Raw genomic sequence first — 19,102 nt, forward strand, 5'->3', positions numbered from 1 at the left:
AACCCCAACCCAGACAGCTGCCATTAAGTGCCTGGTCCTCTGGGAGCCATTGGCACACAAGGCCATTCCCATCAAAATGGCCTGGGGAAGAAGGTCTCCTAAGCACAGCCACAGTGAATGGAGGGGAATTAGGTCTTGAGGCCCCAGCTGAATTGATGGCAGCTGCTTTGGGAGGGCCTGGTTTCTTCTGCTATTATTCCTCTGCTTTTCAACACCACTCACTCTCAGATTAAATGCAGTGTCCCTTCAAATAGCAATGAGTGCTTGAGACGTCCCATGTGGCGTCCCTCAGGAGGCTACACCCAGGACAGCTAACTTCAATCCTCCATTCTTTATGGCTTTAAATATTGAATTTTAATTACTTTCCAATCCGTAGATTTTTTTTTATACCTTGGAAACTAAAATACTCAAGAGAAAAGGAAAACAGCCTAGAATCCCATTACCCAAACACAGCTGTAGTCATGTGATCTCCTTCTATGGCTTTCCCCATATAGAAAGCACACTCCTCATCTCTTTTCTCAGGAGATAAGACGCCTTAAGCTTTTCCATGTTTCCACATAATCTCCATGATCACTTAAGTGGCACCCAATAGTTCATAGAGTGGAATTTTAGTAATTTATCCAGAAGACGGGCAATTGGGATGACTCTAAGTTTTCAATGTTGCCAGAGCCACAGCAGGGTGCAGACAATGGATGTGTGTGTGTGTGTGTGTGTGTGTGTGTGTGCCTTTGAAATGTACACAGGACCTCACCTTAGCACTGCTTCCTCACCTCTTTCCTTGTCTCTCTTCAGAACAAACCCTAGCACTGTAATAAATGCATTCACACAGATGGGACCCCCCCCCCAAAAAAAAAACCAGGGATTTTTCTTTTGTCAGAACAGTCTACCCTTGGAATCTGTGGAGTTTCCACGACACTCCTTGGATACCATACATCTTAAGATGTCCAAATCCTTTGTAAAAAATTATATAGACATTACTTGTAACTCCATATAATTGGAATCACCTGGAGATGACTTACATTGTCTGACACAGTATAAAAAGTTAAGTTTAAGGAATGTCAAGAATGAAGGAAGTCTGTATATGTCCAACATGTGTGTGTGTGTGTGTGTGTGTGTGTGTGAGAGAGAGAGAGAGAGAGAGAGAGAGAGAGAGAGAGATTGAGATTAAGACTGAGGCCCTCTTGGACCAATTTAATTTGACTTCCTGCTTCAGAACACCAATAACTACTCTAAAGCTCAAAATCAAAAACAAAAACCCTCTATATTTATGTTTTTCACAGCAGGCATTTAAGGAGTCCTCTGCAAAGTAAGGGTTTCATGAACTTCTGACCATGTCTTTTCTCCAGCAGTGTTACACTACCAGGCCTGTCATACTAAGGTATCCTCGTCCAGTTGGCTGATTTGCAGGCAGCCATCTTGGAACAAGCCACAGCATAGAAAACTTCTCCCTTGCCACCACGTCTGCCTTCAGCTGACATTCAGTGAGGTGGAGGCAGCGCCAAGTTGAGATGGCAGAAGCAGAGCTCTGGAGATGCAGGGACTATAGCTACCTCTGGTGATGGTCTTCTTGCTGGCAGCGACCTGCTGGGGCACAAGACACTGTAGAGCAAGAACAGTCGCATATGTGGGTATCAGGTGAGATCTTCCCCTGTGTGTTTTTGATGTGTGCTCACTCGAATCTACAGAATGCATAGAGATGGAGAGATGACTATATTGCCTGGCAGATCAATCTGCATAGGGCAGACTAACTCAAACCAATTTATAAAACGTACTTGAGTAAAGGGAAAATGAATCTGTAAATCACAAAATCTTTTTTTGGCTTTATTTATGTATCTATCATTTTGTCTTCTTGGGCTCTTTAAGAGTGCGCCCCTAGCCAGCAGGCCTATATTAACAAAGTCATAGGCCACGGTTTTGCTGGCTGAGAACAATATCCAAATACTCTTTTCTATCAATAATACAGGCTTGTTAGTGCAAGGGTTGCTGCCCTGTGAGATCTGAGTGAGGCTAGGAGGCATCCCAAGACCCATCCCAGGAGTCTAAGTTGCTTCTCTAATCAGAACCTTCTGGAAGGTGTATGTGCAAATGCTCCCTTGATGGCTTTGTCAGCAATGATAGGGCACCCAGTGTGAGCTTTATATCATGTACTAAACATAAGGAAAAATATTTGTAAGACAACCATTGTCCTATTTACTTATTTAGAAACAGAAGCTCATATATCCCAAGCTGGCCTCCAACCTCCTGCACTACCAAGCATGGTGTGCACTGTCATGCCTGGATTTATGTAGTAATGGGGACTGAACCTAGGGCTAGAGGCATTCTAGACAAAACCTCTACACACTAAGCTACATCCGAGGCCTAAACGTTTTTTTCTCCCCAGCTATTCTAGCAAGTTTGTAGGGAGCTATTGTCACAGACTTGATTCACATTGTTCACTTGTTATGGTGATATCTTGTCACCTGTTGATTTACTATCTCACTGTCCTTTTGGGTGAAGAGTCTCTTAAAACCTTCACCTTGTGAATTCCTAGCAAGCTATGCATGCAGGGCCAGTGACCAAACACCACCTTAGGAATCAGTTAGAAAACTCTTAGAGACTAATACATTGAGGTTAGATTACACAAGCACTATTGCAAACACTGTCCTACCTTGATCTTATAAGCCATTCCCTTTCCTGTGCCCAGAATGGTCTTCATATAATACATATTCATCTAAGTCTTTCAGTAGAAGATGGAGACATAGCTCAATGGCAGAGCATCTGAGTAGCATAAGTGAGTCCCTGGGCTTGATCATCCACACTGCCAACAGCAAAGAAGGAAGAAGAGAAAAGAAAAAAGGAAGGAAAGAAGGGAGGGAGGGAGGGAGGGAGGGAGGGAGGGAGGGAGGGAGGGAAGGAGGGAAGGAGGGAAGGAGGGAAGGAGGGAAGGAGGGAAGGAGGGAAGGAGGGGGGAAGGAAGGAAGGAAGGAAGGAAGGAAGGAAGGAAGGAAGGAAGGAAGGAAGGAAAGAAGGGAGGGAGGGAGGGAGGGAGGAAGGGAGGGAGGGAGGGAGGGAAGGAGAAAAATCAAATCTCATTGGCTAGCTTTCTCCCTAGAGATATCAAGGAACACTAATTTGAAATGTCCTCTGATCATCCTCGGTGTACCTGTCATCTGTGTACCTGTCTGTCTGTGTGTCTATCTGTCTGTGTGTCTGTCTGTCATTTATTATCTGCTCTATTTCCCCTTCTAATATGTTAACTAGGGGAATAGGACCTTGTCTTTGTCAAAGATCATCATCCTCTCCCATCATAGCCAACAACATGGTTGGCAATGTGTATTTGAAGAAGAGAAATAAAATAGAATGAAAAAGACTATTTTCTCAGACTATTTTTTGTTGAGCAAAGTCTCACATCCTAAGTGAGAAAGACTTCATGCCCAGATCCTGAGCTGCTGTGGATGAGCGTTGGAAGCAACACCTCTGTCCTGTAACATCATATTAGAACAAAAGGTAAGAAGTGTTGTAGAATTCACATCATTAGAAACAAGGCTCCATAGTCCACTTCAGATGCTAGGAGGTCAGCTAGGAGGATCCAGAGAACAACCAGACAGATGTGCAGGGAAATGTGCAGAGAGCCTGCAAGCTAAGCCAGGGTAAGAACTGTCTAAAGAGCAAAATTATTGACATAAAGTCTCACAACAGTCCTGACCAGTGTCCATCTCGGTTACAAAACTGACCTCCCCCCCCCCTCCTCCTCCTTCAGAACCCAGTTTAAGTGTTTGTTTATTTAAGCATTTCTATGGTGCTTTATTCTTGCAAATTGCTCTCTAATTCATTTCATTATGAAATTCACAAGTGCATTGAAGTATATAGCATATTTATAGGTTTGGATATATTTACATTGTTGGTAATTATACAGAGGAAGTCATGGGTGGTTCCTGAGACCCACTCGCTAACATAGTAGAGTTTTTTCCCCTCATTGAACCTGATCAATAAAGCATGCTTACTTTCCTTGACAAAAACCAAACATCTTGTCATTCTAACCACAGATAAAATGGGGAAATACAGTAGACCAAATAATCCATAGGTGAATATTAATTGATAGTAATGCATTAGAAATTAAATTTAAAGCTTGGTAGATTCTATATGATATTTGACATGTTGGTTATTCCATTATAGGAAGTCTTCTGGGGGCTGGAGAGATGGCGCAGCCATTAAGAGCACTGACAGCTCTTCCAGAAGTCATAAGTTCAATTCCCAGCAACCACGTGGTGGCTTACTTCTGTCTCTAATGGTATCCAATGCCCTCTTCTCATGTTTTAAGTCACCAACAGTGTACTCACAAAAATAAATAAATAAATCTTTTAGAAGAAAAAGGAGGAGGAGAGGGGAGGAGGAGGAGGAGAAGAGGCTGCAGCAGAAGCAGCCTTCTCTTTGGATATTATCAGTATTTTCTTTTGCTTAAAACCCTTGTTCACCGCTAGCCATACAGACCCTGAAAAGATCCAGCCATGAATGAACAGGTGTCTGAGTAGGAATCTCACATTCCTTTTGGCTCTACAAGGTCCCAAGGCCAGGTCAGATGGCTCTCTTTCACTCTTACCAAGGGCAGATAGTTCGCTGACCTTGTAGTTTCATTAAGCAAAGGGCTTTACCCTGAAATTTTCTTCTGGTGTCTGGAGAATGGCATTTAGCACCTCAGTTCCTAAAGCCATTTACTGACAGCAGACACACAGAAGAAAAGCAAACTTTGTCTTTCCCAGGACACAGAACAGCCAAGGCTATGCAGAGAAACCCTGTGAAAAAACTAACCAACCAACCAAAGCAACAGCAACAATAAAACAAAAAACAGTTTGAATGTTGATGAATTTAAAATGACGTAATAAAGCTGTCAGTACACAGTGGATGCTATGAACTGTTCATAACTAAACGGGGCTCTAAAGTATTTAGGTTAAAGAAAATGGAGACTTACTGGGTCTTCTCTTTCAAATCCCTTAATCCTTTTGGTTTAGAATGAGAGACTCAAATTTTTCTCTGGGGTCTTAATTTTTATGTGGCTTCTTATTGCATCTTTTATCTCTTCTAACGTTCTAAATCCCTTCAACATAGCTTCGCTCCTTCCACAATTGAACTGGCAGAAGGCTGGTCTTTTTATTGGTGGGTAATGGATTTTGTCTGATTGCTGACATGGGAACAATGAGAGGGTAAACAGTTCCATTTGTGACCATGAAATCCCCCATCTGTTGAGTGTATTCATGACTTAAGAGTTCTCGGCAGAGACAGATGAATGAACCTGCCTCCCCGATGTTAATGACATCCATCATACAACTGAACATGTGGCTTCATAAATCAAGGGCTAATGGTAATACTGTCTGCTCGTGTCATGAACAAGCTATCCGATTAAATGTGTAAGCATTTACCTTGACATTGGGACTGGTGACCTGACACATTTCTGATCTCACTAAAAAACCCTAGGCAACAGAAAAAAAAACTGTTTTTCTGATAACACATTCAAACATTTGTAGAAGTTGTGCGTACTGGTGGAGGAGTTTCCTGGCGTGCCCCTGGCTTCACCCTGTAGGATTGCCATAAGCAAAGATACTTGACTTATAAGTGCCTTCAAAATAAAATTTTGATGAGAGAAAAGGTAGCAGTATAAATGAAAACAAAAAATTGATCATCATTAAAACTGAGTGACAGGTCCTGGGGGCTCATAATAGTATAGTCTCCTCTTTGCATACATTTTGAATTAGTATCAGGAAAAATAAAATATATACAAAATGGAGATTATTTAAAAAGTCAGCATCTATTGTTTAGTATTTTTATAGTTTTAGAAAAACTTGTTCACGTAACAGTTTAAACATTTAGTAAATAAAGCAAAGAATCATCACTAGCAAACAGGAATTTTGCAACATATTTCACAGGCAGAAAATCATTTCCACTGGCTGCAGTTTTCCCAGGACTCACTCACCGCCACTCACCATAGAGGTCACATACACTGCCTTTTCCAGGAAAACAGATCAATGAGCTACGGTAGCCAGCATAAGGGCTACACTGAGCAAACACCCAGTGCAGTGACTAATCTTAGTTGCTGACTTGATCCACCTGAGAAGAGAAAAACACCAACCGAGAGTGGTCTCCATCAGACTGGACCATAACCATGTTTGTGAGCCATGTTCTTGATTGCTATTTATGTAGGAGGGTCCAGCCCTCTCTGAGTGGCTATGTAGAAGAAAGGCAACTACAGAAACCAGAGAAGCAGAAAGGGAATGGGGGAAGGAGCTCTAGAAAGGGAACTAGTAGGCTACAAGTGCTATGAGGATGGAAATTGGAAAAATGGGGGTGAGGGTCTTTAACTGAGTGTCCAAGAGGGACATCAAATACAGAGAGAGAGAGGAAAGGAAGGATAGATAACACTAAGGATATTTTAAAAACAGCCATAACTAAGCATATTATTTTTGTTTCCATGAAATTACATGTGTATGTGAAATTATAAGTGTATATGTACTCTACACACATGTGTATATATAGTCTAAATGAAGTTTGTAGCACTAAGGTTAATAATGCCCTCCCAAAAGCTATAGTCTATCCAACAAAAATCCAAGTACCCAACATGAGAAAATTTCTTCCAAGTTCAGGGGAGTCCAAGAGACTCCCACCAAAATGCAGGTTATTGACATTGCCTTGGTTACATATGAAATTCAAAGGTAACTCCTTATTGTTGAAGACACCAAATGCTTCAAAAATAAGACTTGGAGGAATTTAGCTGAAACTGACTTGGAAGCCTTCTCCATGTTACTGAAAGGTGCTATACAAGCTTCCAAGGGAGAAAAGTGATTAATAGTCTTACCCAGCTATAATGCCTATGATGCCTATGCCTATGGATGTCTATGATATCTAACAGTGACCAGTACAGTAAGATATCCCCCAAAGTATAATTGTGGCATCTATATCTTGGGAATAACTAACAGCTGTCTAATTAGACTTAAGGCCCACCCACTAGGAGGAAATTCATGACAAAACTGTAAGCCTAGCCAACTACCCATGGTTGGTGAGGTTGTGGACTTCAGAGGAGAACCTACTACTACCATTTTCCTAAATCAGAGTATATTTTAACTGCATCCTAAATACTTATACACATAAAAAAGGAAAGCTCTCATCCCACTTCTTTTTGAAGCAGATGGAGACTATCACAAAAATCCACAATTGGTTGAAATGCAGAGAACATCTGACCATGGGAAGGGATTCCAACCCCGACTGACATATCTACAACACTTTACAGCTAGGGTCATGGAAGAGGAAGCAGGAAGATGTAAGAGCCAGAGGTTAAGACATCTGCTAAGAGACTACATCTTCTACATTGAATAGGGAAACTGTGTCCATGAAATCTCAACAACATGGAAGCCTAAACAAAACCTGAACAATGACAACATCAGGACAGCATCCCAAAATGGAGATGGAAAATTTCACAAGGCCCCACTCCTAAATGAAGAGATGCAGGCAATAAATGACCACTGAGAGAGAATAAGTGTTCCCAGGAATGAGCACTCCCCCTCCCCAAAACTGGTTATCCAATACTAAATGGTCAGCCCTTGCAAGTATAGTTAGAAACAACACTAAATAAGCTGAACAAGTTGTATTTATGAATATATATATGGATACATGTAGTAATAATAATTAAATGAAAAATAAATAGAGATAACACGTGAAAGTAATAGGAAGGCAGGAGGGAGAGGAGGGGAAACAGAGTTGGCAATAGGACAGGACAATTGGGCACTGAAGATAATCGAAGTATATTATAATGCATGCATGAAATGTTGTGATGTAACCCATTATTGTATACAATTGATGAGTGACAATAGGAGCGGAAAAACAACTACAAAGGAGACACAAGTGAGCAAGCCAGAGGAACAAGTCAGTAAGCTGGATTCTTCTGTCATCACCTGCTACAGAGGTGGATGCTCACAGCCAGCTATTGGACTGAGCACGGGGACCCCAACGAAGGAGTTAGAGAAAGGACTGAAGGAGCTGAAGGGGTTTGCAACCCCATAGGAAGAACAATAATATTAACCAACCAGACTATGTAGCAGAGGATGGCATTGTCTGGCATCAATAGGAGAAGAGGCCCTTTGTCCTGTGAAGTCTGGATTCCCCAGTGTATGGGAATGCCAGGGCAGTGAGGGTGGGAAAGGGAGCACCCTCATGGAAGCAGGGAGAGGAGGGATGGGATAGGGGGTTTCCCGAGGGGAAGCCAGGAAAGAGGACATTTGAAATGTAAATAAATAAAATATCCGATTTAAAAATAAAGAACTCTTTCCTCTCCAAGTTACTTTTGATCAGTATTTTATCAGAGCTACAGAAACGGAAGTAGAACACTTAGCCTGCCTTGAGGATTGATGCTGGCACCAAAAATGTACAAACAGTACAAAATCCAAGAAAGTACAAAATCCAGGAGCTAATAGGAATCAGTATTGTCCAATATGGTGGCCAACTGCTACGTGAGCTATTGAAATGTACTGTCCATAGGAAATACATACCAGATTCCAAAGACAGCATGAAAAATATAGAGTGAATCAAAAGTAACTTTTTTCTTGAAATGTAAAGTAATTCAACTACTTCGTTAATGAGTTTTTATAATGGTTACATGATTAAATGATATCTTGGTATTTTTAATTAGATATAAATTTGTTTTACCACTCCTCCGAACTTGTGGCTTTTTTTTTCTTTTCTTTTTTCTTTCTTTGTGGCTTTTTCTCAATTCTTCGTACCTTGCACATACTAACCAAATCTTCAAACACTAAACTGCACCCTCATCTCAAGCACTCATAGCTTTCTAGTTCACACTCAGGTAGCTTGTTGCACTACTGAGTTCACCAATTATGTAGTTTGAATAACTTTTTTGTTTCTTTGTTTTTTTCGAGACAGGGTTTCTCTGTCTAGCCCTGGCTGTCCTGGAACTCACTCTGTAGACCAGACTGGCCTCGAACTCAGAAATCCGCCTGCCTCTGCCTCCCGAGTGCTGGGATTCAGGGCGTGGTGCTAGACATCAAGCTCATACCTGTGCATCTAGGCAAGCGCTCTACCACTGAGCTCTTTCCCAGCCCACTCTGTCCACTTTCAAAACCTTATGCATGATAGTTTAGATTTGAAGTCTATGTTCCACATATATTTCTATTTTCATCTTTTCCCTCTTCGATTAAAATGTATACTTTTTTAAAAATATGTGGAGAACATTCATTCTTAATTCATCAAACTTCCTGGGCTAGAGGCAGCCATTTTTAACTTAATAATTAGAAATATATCCCTAGATATCATCCAAAGATCTGCAATTTGACTTCTAAGAATTTATCATACTGGTAGACCTGAATGTGTGTGTAAGTTAGTACTAGAAATGACTTAGTAATATCTCAACTTCCATTGAATGTATTGTGATGCAGTCAGCCAAAGCCCCTGAAGAGAACGAGATAGAAGCCAGGCATGACTGTGCACATCTGCTCTCCATCCCAGATGCTTGGGTCATTTGAGATTGAGAGTTAAAGACCAACCAGGTAAAATAGTAAGACCTTTCATTTAAAATTGTAAAAAGCTCAAAATAAGATAGATTTACTTGTACTGAATCCATGTAAGAACCTTTAAGTTACAAATGTAGAAAATCCAGCATAAATTGGTTTTAATATAAAGGAGATATATATTGTATAGCATAAAATATTATCAAAGTTATGCACATGCATCCATGTGTACACACCCACATGGTAAACCACACACAAATATTAAACTTCACTCTGTTTCTTTTAACTATTACATTTTAAGTTAGGTGTTTGTTTAGTTTCGGATTTCCCCTGCCAGAGCAGGTGCTCTTCCCCAGATGTTTGCAGTTTCCCTCTTCTGCTTCAGCTGTTTGTCAAGATTTTTTTTTTTTTTTTTTGCTTGTTTCACTTTGGCTTTGATATTTAGATGAAGGCCATGCTGCATTGCCCAGAGAGTCCTGTATTAGGCGATTAAGGAATCATCCTGTTTGAAGACCATCTCATGGAAGTGTGTGTGTGTGTGTGTGTGTGTGTGTGTGTGTGTGTGTGTGTGTGTGCCCATGTGCAAGCATAAGCATATGGAAATGAGTGAAGGGTAGCTAGCCTCTTCCTTTGTTGCTCCCCACCTTATTCCTTTGAGACAGTCTCTAAGTGAACCTGAAATTCATCAATCCTGCCACACTGACTAACCAGTGAATTCTCATGAGCTACCTGTCTTTCCCTCCAATGTTGAAGCTACAGGTACATGTGTCATGCCTGGTTTCTATATGGGTGGTATGGATGCAAACTCAGTATCACATGCTTGTATGGCATGCACTCTGACCTACTGAGCCATCTCTCCAACCCAAGATCACTTTTTTGATATGGTTTTCTCCTGGCTTCTGTTTAAATTTTTAATTTTTTTATTCACATCCTCTCTTCCCTGTTTTTCTCTTTCTTTTTTTCCATTAATCACTATCTGATAGACTTCACAGGTTGTTTATCTTATTATTTGTCTCACTCAATAGCATATAAAATCCACAACTTACATCATATCATCCCCAAGACCTGATTCATAACACATGCTCAATAAATATCTGTTGAAAAATATGAATGAAAGGAACATGAATGAATTTCAAAATATTATGCTAGGTAAAAGAAGCTAGACAAAAACAGTTCCATTCGTGGGAGTCTAGTTCTCTCCAGAGGTAAACCCTTCGTGACAGAATATAGACTCCTGCTTGCTAGAGGCTGTGGTGAGAAAGGGTGACAAAAATTTTGAGTATGGGATTTCCTTTTCAGGTGATGTGTGAGTTACAGTTTCATGGTTCTAATAAAATACTTGACAAAAGCAACTTAAGGGATGAAGAGGTTATCTTGGCTCATGGTTTTCAAGAACAAAGTCCTTCATAGAGGGAAAGGCACACAACAGAAGCATGGGGTGCTGGTCACTCTGCTGGTGAAAGCCAGAAGAGGTGAAAGATGATGCTCCGTGGGAGTTCTACATTCTCTTTTTTTATTTAATCTGGGACCCTCTTCCATGGGAGGGTGCTACCCACATTCAGCACGTGTCTTCCCTCCTGAGTTATACTCCTCTGGAATCATCCTCATGCACACTCAAGAAGTGTGTCTCCTAGGTGATTCCAAGCCTAGTCAAGTTGACAATGAATAACAATCATAACACATGATGCAATGTTTTGGAATTAGGTAGTAGAAACTAGCACAACATTGTGATATACTAATGTTCATCACATGCGTATATTAAGATGGTTGGTGTGTGTTACACGAGTCTTATTTCCATGAAAAGAAAAATAAAAAAGCAAAAATGAAAGAAATCATCCTTACAGACTCATAAGGCATGGTTGTGCAAGAGCTGTCTACCACAGAACAACCTGTGTACAATGTTAAAATTCATTCTTTTTTTACCAAGCATAGTAATATTCGGCTATTGCTGAGTAGGAAGCTAGGACAGGACGATCATCTGAGTCCAGGAACCCAAGAGAAGCCTAGGCCACATACTTAAGGGCCATCTCAAAATAATAGTGATAATAACAGAAATAACCCATTCTCTTTAAAAGTCAAGGAGAATACAGCCCCATAGCAAGTAGAATGCTCACTGTAACTGGCTTACCTAATGTAGCAATTTCTCCACTAGAAGAAATTCATGCTTCAGACTATAAACCTGGTCAGAAGGCCATGAATGGAGAATGCCTAGGCCAAAAAGAGATGCTAATACTGTCTGTATTGCTAATGTTACCAGACTGCCTTCTAAATATTTGTCTTTGCTCTTAAAGATTAGTGCTGGGCTCAGTCGTGATCAAAGAAGCTCCTTTTTGCTCTACACAACAGACGTCAATAAAGAGATTCACAGATGGTCTAAATGCTAAGAATATGTGGCTATTGAGTATTCAGCCCAAAATTGGACATCTATATCAACTGTTCTAACTCCTCAGGACTCAGGAATCATTGCAGAAAAGGGGCAGAAAGAATGTAAGGACCTGAGTTGGAGAGGAAAACTGTAAGATGCTGTCCTCCACCTATGGTATGAATTTATAGTAGTTATGGTTCATGAGATCAAGCTAGTCAACACTCTAGTGTGAGTAGGCAACGGGCTTACGAGGACCCACCTCTATCTAAGGCTCTTGGGACAAGGGGAGCGCTTAGATATGTGGCTATTGCTATGTTGCCCATGGCCCAGTGACTAGTCACACACCTATGCACATTCAGGCATCAATGATTGGGCACAGGTAGTTACAAAGTGTATAAAAGAACAGAACAGGACATGAAAGAGGGAAGGAAAATGGAGGAGTGGGAGGGAGGATTTGGGTTGGATACATTGTATACTTTTATGAAATTGTTCAAAGATAAATTTTAAAATATTCCTTCAAAATAGCCAGTAAATTTAAATTTCAGTAAACAATAAATAGTTTTAGTGTAAATCTCTATGCAATAATTAGATGACATACTTATGATTTTTAAAACTCTATTTGTTGTTTTTCTGTAAAATGAAATTGACCTGAGTATCCTTTGTCTGACCACTCTACTGTCCAAGGCACCTGCTGTGTGAGCATGTCTTCTTTACATCCAAAGGGGCAGCACTTGTCCTTAAAAGACTAAAGCTATGCCTCTGTCTCTCAGAGCAGCTGTACAGAGAATATCATAAAAGACTAAAGCTATGCCTCTGTCTCTCAGAGCAGCTGTACAGAGAATATCATAAAAGACTAAAGCTATGCCTCTGTCTCTCAGAGCAGCTGTACAGAGAATATCATATCGCACCCACTAACGTTAAATGCATTTCAAGTTTCACAAAATTAGCTGGTAACAACTACATGCAGAAGCTTCTGAGGGCCCTACAGTATGACTGTAAGCCAGGGTCTCTCTCTCTCTCTCTCTCTCTCTCTCTCACACACACACACACAGAGAGAGAGAGAGAGAGAGAGAGAGAGAGAGAGAGAGAGAGAGAGAGAGAAATAATGTGTATACCACTTGCCTGGCAAACTACTATTTGCCAGGTTGTTGAGTTCATGTCTAAAGTGTCTGGTCACTAGCATATCATGTCTAGATGTGATGTGGCCCAGTGCATGCAAGACAAGTAGATGGCACTATTCAGCACAAGCCAGAAAGTTACACACAGGTTGCCTTTCAGCTACAGAATCCACACCTACATATCCGTTGGAACAACTGCAGAACTTTGGAATCAGAAAGATGTCCAGGCATCTGGAAATGTACTAAGAGATCCTTGCTGCCACAGACTGTTGAATCACAGATCTAAATCGTGGAGGAGGGCTCTGTCAGCAATGCTGAGCTTCCCAAAGGCTCTCAGACTATGAAAAAAAGAGTATTTCCGGTAGAGCTTATTCAAGCAGATCACGGCCTCCACCCAGATTGGTAGTTTCTGCTGGGCAGGCTGGAAGAACCTGAGATATTTGCATGTCTAATAAGTTCCCCAGAGATGTTGCTGCTTCTGTTTGGGGATGATTTGAAAACCACTGTGGCATATCCAAGGCTCTCAACCCTAGCATATTTTAGTAGCCAGAGTGTTTTCAAATAGATGGCCCTTGGTCATAGATAATTTGTTTTGTTTGTGCATATGTTATATGGTTGGTTTTAAATAGATAGAAGATCTGAGCTCCTCTCTATTTTAGTGCACTTGGGTTGCACTAAAATTACCAGACCCTTGTAATACTGGGTGTGGTGGTGCACACTTTTATTCAGCATTTGGGAAACAGAAGCAGATAGGTTTCTGTGAACTTGAGGCCAACTTGGTCTACATAGTGAATTCCAGACTAACCAGACTCTGCCTCAATAAATTAGATAGATAGATAGATAGATAGATAGATAGATAGATAGATAGATAGATAGATAGATAGATAGATAGATGAATAGAAAGATGAATAGAAAGATGGGTGGGTAGATAGATAGATAGATCTTTCCTATTTCTGCTCTGGTTCTAAAATATGTCCTGGGACCAGCACTGCCCCACATTAGGCCACTGGAACCAGAATCTGCCTTTTAGGAAGTGCTCTGTGTGGTCCAGATAGCTGCTAGAATCTCAACCAAGCCTGGGTTTTATCCTAAATGCAGTTTCATCAGAGAAAGGGAAGAAAAACTTCCCCTCATATGGCTACCCTTGACTACAGAGATTGAATGGGGAAAAAAAGGACAGTAAGTGAGCACCCCATGTAATTAAGGAAGGTACCCCAGTGGTGATTTTGAAGCCTTTGGAAAAGAGGATGCTACTCAATCCATAGCAGATCTAACTATGTGTAGATTTATCCTGGGTAGTAGTTGATGCTACTATTCATAGGTGTGGTATACACTTACTGTTTCCGATGACTCATACCTTTTGTTTTTCTAAAGTGGCTTAGCCATTCACTCCTCCAAGGATTGTAGAATACCAAGCCCAGGAAGATCCTAACTGCCTAATATGATCACAATTCTGGGCTCTAAGCTCAGAGGTCAACCATGGATATCTATAAAGATGCATACTCAAGTATAAACTGTGTAGTCATTTCCTTTTTAATGAAAGTGTGTATGTGCATATGGATACCTGTGCAAGGCAGTAGACAACCTCGGGCATCATCCTCTGCAATGCCTCCTGCTTCCTTTAAGACAAGATATCCCTCTTGTCCAGAACTAACCAATTAGGCTAGACTGACTGATTCAGGAATCCTTCTGTATGTACCACCCGTGCTGGCACTGCAAATCTTTGACACCTCTGGCTTTTTGTATGAACACTGGCAATCAAACTTGGAACTTCGTTGTTGAACAGCAAGCACTTTAACAACTGAGCCATCTCCCTAGGCCCCTAAAGCATTGTTTCTAATTTTCAAAAATATAAATAAGCTATGGAAAGGGGGTTGCTTCAGTTCTTAGAATTTATAGGTCTCCTACTCAAAGATTGGGAATGGTCTATATTGACATTTTCAATTTCTGTTTTTAAAAAGTTCATAATATAGACTTATAAATAAGCATAAAAATCTGCTGATCTACCAACTGATCTATACAAAGAACACTCTTAGGAAGTGAAACTGTGTTACAGGAAGCACGTTTTGATATTTCAGTAGACCCATCTTCAGTGTCTGCATTTGATATAGCAATCACATGTTACTTTTATTAGTTAAAAATATTTCAAAAAGCTCTCTGCCTGCCAGTCAGGATGCAGCACTCAAATCCTACTCCAGCATTATGCCTGCTACGTTCCTGCCATGACGACGATGGGCTACACCTCTGAAACTGAATAGCCAGTGTCTTCAACATTATTTGCAAACACTAAGGCTGGTAAGATGAAAAGTCACTGTTCTCCATTCAAGGAAGTTTGCAGCTTTAAATCACTGAGGCTGGGGAGCAGGGTGTGCTTCTCTGCCCTCCTTAAACATAAGACTTAGAACCTTTCCTGGCAACATCTGAGGGGAGTAAACAGTGCTCACAGAGGCCCCACCATGTCTCAGGAGTGTTCCCAGTCCATCCTAATACAATTCTACAAAGCAGAAGTCTTTTAATCACATATTACTGGTGGTTCATGCTAAGTTGAATAGTCTAACTATGAGTTAAGAGTTAAAGTCATTACCCAAAGTCATAAAGCTAAAAAGGTATGTTCAACACTCTGGACATAGACCTCAAACACAACTGTAAGAGAAGAGATACATTTATTTAAACATCAGAAAATGGCAGCCAGTCCCATAACACCTAGAGAAAGCTCCACTCCCAGGCACTCTAACACGCCCAGGATGCCAGGATCCCAGGATGCCAGGATCTCAGGATCCTAGGAGCTTGGTCACACCAGGATCTCAGGGTCCCAGAGGCAGCTTGACTCCCAGGAGCTCTGAAACACCCAGGATCTCAGGTTCACAGGATCTCATAATCACAGGATCACAGAGACAGCTGAACTCTGAGGAGTTCTGACAAAACCAGAATCACAGGAAGGACAGGCTCTAGTCAGATATAGTGAGGGCATGCTCTAGAGATAATCAGATGGCAGAAGGCAAGCATAAGAACATAAGCAATAAAAATCAAGGTTACTCAAAATCATCAGAACCCAATTCCCCACCATAGCAAGTCCTGGATACAACATCACACCAGAAAAGCAAGATTTGGATCTAAAATCACTTTTCATGGTGATGATAGAAAACTTTAAGAAGGACATAAATAACTCCTTTAAAGAAATGCAGGAGAACACAAGTAAGTAAACAGGTAGAACCCCTTAAAGAAGAAACACAAAAATCCCTTAAATAATTACAGGAAAACACAATCAAACAGGCAAAGGAAATCAACAAAATGACCCAAGATCTAAAACTGGAAATAGAAACAATAAAGAAATCACAAAGGGAGACAACCCTGGAGTTAGAAAACCTAGGAAAGAGATCAGGAGTCATAGATGCAAGCATAACCAACAGAATACAAGAAATAGAAGAGAGAATCTCAGGTGCAGAACCTACCATAGAAAACATTGACACAACAAAGAAAAATGCAAAAACCATAAAGCTCCTAACCCAAAACATCCAGGACACAATGAGAAGTCAAACCTCAGGATAATAGGTACAGAAGAGAGTGAAGATTCCCAACTTAAAGGACCACTAAATATCTTCAACAAAATTATAGAAAAAGCTTCCCTAACCTAAAGAAAGAGATGCCCATGAACATACAAGAAGCCTACAGAACTCCAAATAGACTAGACCAGAAAAGAAATTCCTCCCAACACATAATAATCAAAACCCCAATGCACTGCACAAGGAAAGAATATCAAAAGCAGTAAGGAAAAAGGTCAAGTAACATAAAGGCAGACCTATCAGAATTATACAAGACTTCTCACCAGAGACTATGAAAGATAGAAAATACAGACCCTAAAAGAACACAAATGCCAGCCCAGGCTACTATACCCAGCAAAGCTCTCAGGTACCATAGACAGAGAAAACAAGATATTCCATGAAAAAACAAATTTACACAATATCTTTCCATGAATCCAGCCCTACAAAGGATAATAGATGGAAAACTCCAACACAAAGAGGGAAACTACACCCTAGAAAAAAACAAGAAAGTAATCTTTCAACAAACCCCAAAGAAAATAGGCACACAAACAGGATTCCACCTCTAACAAAAATAACAGGAAGTAACAATTACTTTTTCTTAATATCTCTTAACATCAATGGACTCAATTCCCCCAATAAAAAGACATAGACTAACAGACTGGATACATAAACAGGACCCAGAATTTTGCTACATACAGGAAATGCACCTCAGTGACAAAGACAGACACTACCTCAGAGTAAATGTTAAAAAACAATTTTCAAGCAAATGGTCCCAAGAAACAAGCTGGAGTAGCCATTCTAATATTAAATAAAATCAAATTTCAACCAAAAATTATCAAAAAAAATAAGAAAAGACACTTCATACTGGTCAAAGGAAAAATCTACCAAGATGAACTCTCAATGCTGAACATCTATGCACCAAACGCAAGGGCACCCACATTCATAAAAGAAACTTTACTAAAGCTCAAAGCACACATCGCACCCCATACACTAATAGTGGGAGACTTCAACAACCCAGTCTCAGCAACGGACAGATCATGGAAACAGAAACTAAACAGACACACAGTGAGACTAACAGAAGTTATGAACCAAATGGATCTAACAGATATTTATAGAACATTTCATCCTAAAGCAAAAGAATATATCTTCTTCTTAGCACCTCATAATACCTTCTCCAAAATTGACCATATAATCTGTCACAAAACAGGCCTCAAAAGATAGAAGAAGACTGAAATAACCCCATGCACCCTATCAGATCACCACAGATTAAGGCTGGTCTTAAATACCAACAAAAACAATGGAAAGCACACATACACATGGAAGCTGAACAACTCTCTACTGAATGATAACTTGGTCAATGAAGAAATAAAGAAAAAAATTAAAGGCTTTTTAGAATTTAATGAAAATGAAGACACATCATACCAAAAACTTATGAGACACAATGAAAGCAATGGTAAGAGGAAAACTAATAGCTCTAAGTGCCTCTGAAAAGAAACTGGAGAGAGCTTACACTAGCAGCTTGACAGCACACCTGAAAGCTCTAGAACAATAAGAAGCAAATACACCCAAGAGGAGTAGACTGCAGGAAATACTCAAACTCAAGACTGAAGTCAACCAAATAGAAACAAAAAAGAACTATACAAAGAATCAACAATACCAGGAGCTGATTCTTTGAGAAAATCAACAAGATAGATAAACCCTTAGCCAGACTAACTAGAGGGCTCAGAGACAGTATTCAAATTAATAAAATCAGAAATGAAACGGGAGACATAACAGAATATATCTTAAAATAATTACTCTTTTGAATATTAACAGTTGAAAATATTAAAATCATGTTCTATAAAAAAAATCTTTACCAATCCTACATCCGATAGAGGGATAATATCCAATATATACAAAAAACTCAAGGAGTTAGACGCCAGAGAACCAAATAACCCTAATTAAAAATGGAGAACAGAGCTAAACAGAGAAATCTCAACTGAGGAAACTAGAAGGACTGAGAAGCACCTAAAGAAATGTTCAACATTCTTAGTCATCAGGGAAATGCAAATCAAAACAACCCTGAGATTCCACCTCACACCAGTCAGAATGGCTAAGATCAAAAACTCAAGTGACAGCAGATGCTGGCAAGGATATGGAGAAAGAGGAACACTCCTCCATTACTGGTGGGATTGCAAGCTGGTACAACCACTCCGGAAATCAGTTTGGCGGTTCCTCAAAATTGGACATAGTATTGCCTGAGGGCCCAGCTATACCACTCCTGCACATATACCCAAAAGTTGCTCTAACATATAACAAGGACACATGTTCCCCTATGTTCATAGCAGCCTTATTTATAGTAGCCAGAAGCTGGAAAGAACCCAGATGTCCTTCAACAGAGGGATGGATTCAGAAAATGTATTGCTCATTGCTCACATGGACAAGACATACGGTCAATCCAAATTTTATATCTAGCATTGGATGATAAAATGAAGAAAACGGGGTACATATACAAAGTAGAGGAGGAACAGAGGAAGAATATTTTCTTAACAGGAGCTAAGGTTGATGGGCTGGAGTCTTGCGCGCGCCCAACTGGCCAGGAAGAACGACGCT

The 19,102-nt window shown here is 40.3% G+C and overlaps 1 long non-coding RNA gene across 1 annotated transcript in view; it reads right to left on the reverse strand.

Annotated features, from left to right (window-relative positions):
* 2610203C22Rik (RIKEN cDNA 2610203C22 gene) overlaps positions 1-19,102 on the reverse strand; it is a 70,261-nt gene that overhangs the window by 18,042 nt on the left and 33,117 nt on the right. The window lies entirely within an intron of this gene.

Source organism: Mus musculus, chromosome 1 (genome assembly GCF_000001635.26).
Source record: "Mus musculus strain C57BL/6J chromosome 1, GRCm38.p6 C57BL/6J".
Lineage (NCBI taxonomy): Eukaryota > Metazoa > Chordata > Mammalia > Rodentia > Muridae > Mus > Mus musculus.